The sequence below is a fragment of the Pleurodeles waltl genome, chromosome 4_1 (genome assembly GCF_031143425.1).
Source record: "Pleurodeles waltl isolate 20211129_DDA chromosome 4_1, aPleWal1.hap1.20221129, whole genome shotgun sequence".
NCBI lineage: Eukaryota > Metazoa > Chordata > Amphibia > Caudata > Salamandridae > Pleurodeles > Pleurodeles waltl.
In genome coordinates, this window is record NC_090442.1 from 763,555,842 (window position 1) to 763,561,841 (window position 6,000).

A 6,000-nucleotide genomic window follows, 5' to 3' on the forward strand; every position below is an offset into this window, starting at 1 on the left:
CTTTAAATATGATTAAAGTGTAGATTCCCTTTGGGAGCGGAGAGACATGTGGAGGTTGGGGTCTCTGAGCTCACAATTTAAAAACACATCTTTTGGTAAAGGTGACTTTGATATTGTGTGTTTGAAAATGGCATTTTTAGAAAGTGAGCATTTTCTTGCTTAAACCATTTCTGGGACTCTGCCTGTTTGTGGATTTCCTTTCTGGGTCAGTTTGACAGTTGGGCTGGTTGCACCTCACACTAGACAGTGACATAAAGGGAGCTGGGATGTAGTCTGCATTTTCTGATGAGCCATCTGTGCTAGGAGGGAGGGGAGGAGTGGTCACTCACACCTGAACGGGCTGTGCCTGCCCTCACACAATGCAGTCTCCAACCCCCTGGTGAGTGTCTGGGGCCTGGCCTGGGCAAGGCAGGATATCACAATCAAGAGAGACTTTGCTTTGAAGTAGGCCTACTTCAAAGGAGAAAAAGGGCACCCAAAACCACAAACTTTAAAACACTTCTGGAAACCATGAGGAACCTCTGCCTGGAGAAGAGCTGAGGAAGAAGAGCTGCCCTACCTGTGACTGTGCTTTGTGAAGCTATCCTGCAGTTGCTGCTTCTGCCTGTGCTAGAGGACAAAGACTGGACTTTGTGTTGCCTTCCTTCTTGTGAAGATCTCCAAGGGCTTGATTTAGAGCTTGCCTCTGTTTATTTGAAGTCTCAGGGACAGCAAAGACTTCTCTCTGCCAGCACCTGGAGTCTCGGGAGAGACTCCTACTCTGCCAAGTGGTGCCCAACCAGTTCCTGGGACCCTGAAAGGAGAAGCTGGCAGCCCAAGAGTGAGAAATCCACGCACTGACCACCGTGCGGGGAAACGATTGACACGACTCCGATCTGCACTCCATGTTAAAATACAAAGGCCCGTATTTATACTTTTTTTGCGCCGCATTTGCGTAGTTTTTTGCCGCAAAAACGGCGCAAACTTGCAAAATACCATTGTATTTTGTAGGTTTGCGCCGTTTTGCGTCAAAAAGCGGCGCAAATGCAGCGCTAAAAAAAGTATAAATACGGTTAAAAGTACGGCTATTGTTTACTAACACCACAACTTATTGCTCTGTTTCGGGGCACACACACCACAACACACCTCTCTCTTTATCGATCATTCTGAACTACACTTACCAGACCTGACATTTCATGTATGCAGCAGGTACACTGGCACCATGCCTAACAAAAACACATTAAACATAAACCACAACTTAAATTCACCCATCTACATATTCCTCTTCTGGTCCTAGACTCACCTCCCCAATCCTGCATGCTTTTACAAAGTCCTAATTTCCATTCAGGAAGCAAGTCTACTGGTTTCAGGACAGTAATTTTACTCCTTTGTGCTTTTACGCACAAATGTGCAAGTTGAAACATTAACCTTCCTGCTACTTAGGTTCTTTTAACACTTTGCCCGACACTGCGTCTACTTACACCTTACCATACACTCTAACAACAATTATACTGAATTATACGTGCCCTTTCACCACTGACAACAATTAAAAATATATGCTCCTTCGGGCCCCGTCTTTTACTTATTAAATCGCATAAGCAACACAAACAACCCTCCTTGTTTTTTATTACTTTTCCAACCCTAGCCTATACATTACTTAGTGCGTCTTAATTACATTACATGTAGTATGTGCAGGAACACTGTTTGCCAAAAATAAGATCAATGTACAACTTGTTGTTCTGCAAAAAATACAGCCACATAGTTAATTAATACCACGAAAACTCAGGACACACTACCTCTGTCACGGAGCACTTTTTCATGAAAATAGATTTGCCCTACTTGTGTTATCACCTCTAGCCTACGCCATTGTGTACTTGCAAAACAACAACAAATCCTCATCAGTAATATTTCATAACACTTTAGCAGGTGTCTTCTTCTCCCGTCCCTACCTTTTGCACACACACTTATATGTCACTCTTTCTATTTATACAACAGATACAGTTGCACAAGGACAAACTGGCCTCAAAGACATATTGAAAACAAACTACTGATTGTGTTTGATTTTTTTTTACAGGACAAGGATATCATGTCCTCGATCTCTATGCCATTGAACTCTAGGCCACTGCTCTCCATGCAATTTTACTCCATGCCACTGCTCTCCATGTGATTTTACACCATGCCACTGCACTCTATGTGATTTTACTCCATGCCACTGAACTCTGCGCCACTGAACTCTGCGCCACTGAACTCTACACTCTGTTCTGCACCACTCCACTCTACCCAGTACCACTCTATGCCACTTTACTCTACTCTGAACCAATCTATTCTACACCACTGCACTCTGGGCCACTCTACTCCATACTGCACCACTCTACACCAATCTACTCTACATCACTGCGCTCTACGCCAGTCTGCTCTAAACCACTGCACTCTATACCACTTTACTCAAAACCAATGCACTCTACACCACTTTACCCTATGCCAGCTACTCTGCACCCCTGCATTCTATGTCCTATACTCTACTCTTCAAAACTTTTAGCCATTGCACTCTGTGACACTCTACACCATTGTGCTCTACGCCACTCTATTCTACTCTACACCACTGTACTCCACTCTGCACCACTCACCTCTATGCCGAAGGCATGCCAAAGGCAAGTCCGTCTGCGCCCGTCCGCGCCTGGACCGCGCCCAGCGCCACGACCCCTGGCCCCCAGCACTCCCAAACCCCGCAGCACCGCTACAACCCCATCACCCTCCACGCCCTCATCCCGGGGCGCTCCATCACCTGCTTCCAAGCCAACCCGAAACGTACCCACGGACCCTTCGAATGTCACACCTGCAAACTCACCTTCCACTGCGAAAACACCACGTCCGCCAGCCCACGCGCCAACAACCACCTCAAATGCATCCTGATCAACGCACGCTCCGTCCACAAGCACGCCGTTGAACTTTGGGACCTCCTGGACTCCACCGCACCGGACGTCGCCTTCATCACTGAGACCTGGATGAACGCCTCCTCGGCCCCCGACATCGCCACAGCCATCCCCGAAGGCTACAAGATTTCCAGGAGAGACCGCACCAACCAAGTAGGAGGAGGAATCGCCATCGTCTTCAAGGACTCCATCAACGTCACCACCTCCACCGAAGACACCCCCCTCGCCGCCGAACACCTACACTTCCAGATCCACACAGACCCCAGGACCACCCTCAGAGGAACTCTCATCTACCGACCCCCTGGACCTCGTGCCCTCTTCAGTGACTCTATCACCGACTTCATCTCCCCGCACGCCCTTGTCTCGCCGGACTACATCCTCCTCGGTAACCTCAACTTCCATCTGGAACAGAACAACGACCCCAACACCACCGCCATGCTCGACAACCTCGCCAACCTCGGTCTCAAGCAACTGGTGAACACCCCCACCCACATCGCCGGACACACGCTCGACCCCATCTTCTCCGCCAGCAACCACGTATCCTTCAGCCACTCCTCCGCTATACACTGGACCGACCACAGATGTGTCCAAATTCACCTTCCGACGCAAGACTCGCCACCTCTGCACACAACCCATCCCACGTCGACAGTGGAACAAAATCCCCGAAGAACAGCTTCTCTCCACTCTCAACGACAACCAACCCACCTTCTCCTCCGACCCCAACGACGCAGCCCTCAGCCTCACGAATTGGATCACCAACTGCGCAGACAACCTCGCTCTCCTCAGACGCCTCCCAAGACAGACAAACACCAAAAAACCTCTCTAGTTCACTGACACCCTTAAGGAATAAAAAAAAAACTGCCGCACTCTCGAGAAAGCCTGGCGCAAGGACCACACCGCAGATAACATGACTGCCCTCAAGAACGCTACCCGCGAACACCACCAACTGATCCTCACCGCCAAAAGAAATTTCTTCACAGACAGACTGGACAAAAACAGCCACAACGCAGGACTCTTCAACATCGTCAAAGAGCTCTCCAACCCGAACGCCAATGCCAACGCCATCACGCCCTCACAAGACCTTTGCAACTCCCTCGCCACCTTCTTCCATCGAAAGATCACCGACCTACACGACAGCTTCGGACACTAGACCCAGCCGACCACCACAGAACCTACAATCCCAGCCATCACCCTCAACGCCTGGACTCACATCAACACGGAAGAGACCAAAGCCACCATGAACTCCATCCACTCCGGTGCCCCCTCGGACCCCTGCCCACACTTCATCTTCAACAAAGCCGACGACATCATCGCCCGCACCTCCAGACCATCATCAACAGCTCGTTTTCGTCTGCTACCTTCCCCGAGAGCTGGAAACACGCTGAAGTCAACGCCCTACTGAAGAAACCTACGGCGGACCCAAGCGACCTGAAGAACTTCTGCCCCATCTCGCTCCTCCCCTTCCCTGCCAAAGTCATAGAGAAGACCGCCAACAAGCAGCTTACCAACTTCCTTGAAGACAACAACCTACTCGACCCCTCTCAGTCCGGATTCCGAGCCAACCACAGCACAGAAACTGCCCTCATCTCAGTCATAGACGACATCAGAACCCTGATGGACAACGGAGAAACAGTCGCCCTCATCCTCCTCGACCTCTCGGCTGCCTTCGACACCGTCTGCCACCGCACCCTAATAACCCGCCTCCGCTCCACCGGGATCCAAGGACAGGCCCTGGACTGGATCACCTCCTTCCTCTCCAACCGCTCCCAACGAGTCTACCTCCCACCTTTCCGCTCAGACCCCACCGAGATCATCTGCAGCGTCCCACAAGGTTCCTCGCTCAGCCCGACTCTCTTCAATGTCTACATGAGCCCCCTCGCCGACATCGTACGCAGACACAGCATCATCATCACCTCCTACGCCGACGACACTCAACTGATACTTTCCCTCACCAAGGACCCCACCAGCGCCAAGACCAACCTGCAAGATGGTATGAAAGACGTCGCAGATTGGATGAAACTCAGCCGTCTGAAACTGAACTCAGACAAAACGGAAGTCCTCCTCCTCGGAAACACCCGACCACCTGGGACGACTCCTGGTGGCCCACGGCCCTTGGCACCGCACCAACCCCCTCAGACCACGCACGCAACCTTGGTTTCATCCTGGACCCACTTCTCACCCTGACCAAACAAGTCAACGCCGTATCATCCTTCTGCTTCCTCACCCTCCGCATGCTCCGAAAGATCTTCCGTTGGATCCCCGCCGACACCAGAAAGACCGTGACCCACACCCTCGTCACGAGCCGCCTGGACTACAGCAACACCCTATACGCCGGAACCACCGCTAAACTCCAGAAACGTCTGCAACGAATTCAAAACGCCTCTGCCCGCCTCATCCTCAACATACCCCGCAACAGCCACATCTCCGCCCACCTGAGACACCTGCACTGGCTTCCCGTCAACAAAAGGATCACCTTCCGACTCCTCACCCACGCACACAAAGCCCTCCACAACAAGGGACCCGAATACCTCAACCGCCGCCTCAGCTTCTACACACCCACCCGTCTTCTTCGCTCCACCAACCTCGCTCTTGCCGCCGTCCCTCGCATCCGCCGCACCACGGCGGGTATGAGGTCCTTCTCCTACCTGGCGGCCAAGACATGGAACTCCCTCCCCACCATCCTCAGGACCACTCCGCATTCCGGAGACTACTCAAGACCTGGCTCTTCGAGCAGCAGTAATCCCTTCCCCCTAGCGCCTTGAGACCCGCACGGTTTATGATGATGATATGCCAATGCACTGTAAGCCACTGATTTACTCTGCACCATTGCACTCCATACCACTGCACTCTACACCTCTGCACTCTATCTTGCATCACTCTACTTTACCCTGCACCACTCCTCTCTACTCTGAAACAATCTACTCTGTCATTGCACTCTATGCCACTGCACTCTATGCTACTCTACTCCACCCTGCGCCTCTGCACTCTATCTAAGCTGTGCCACTCCACTCTACTAGACTCTTCACCACTACTCTACGCCACTCTACTTACTCTATGTCACTGCACTCTATGCCAGTCTACTTTGCAC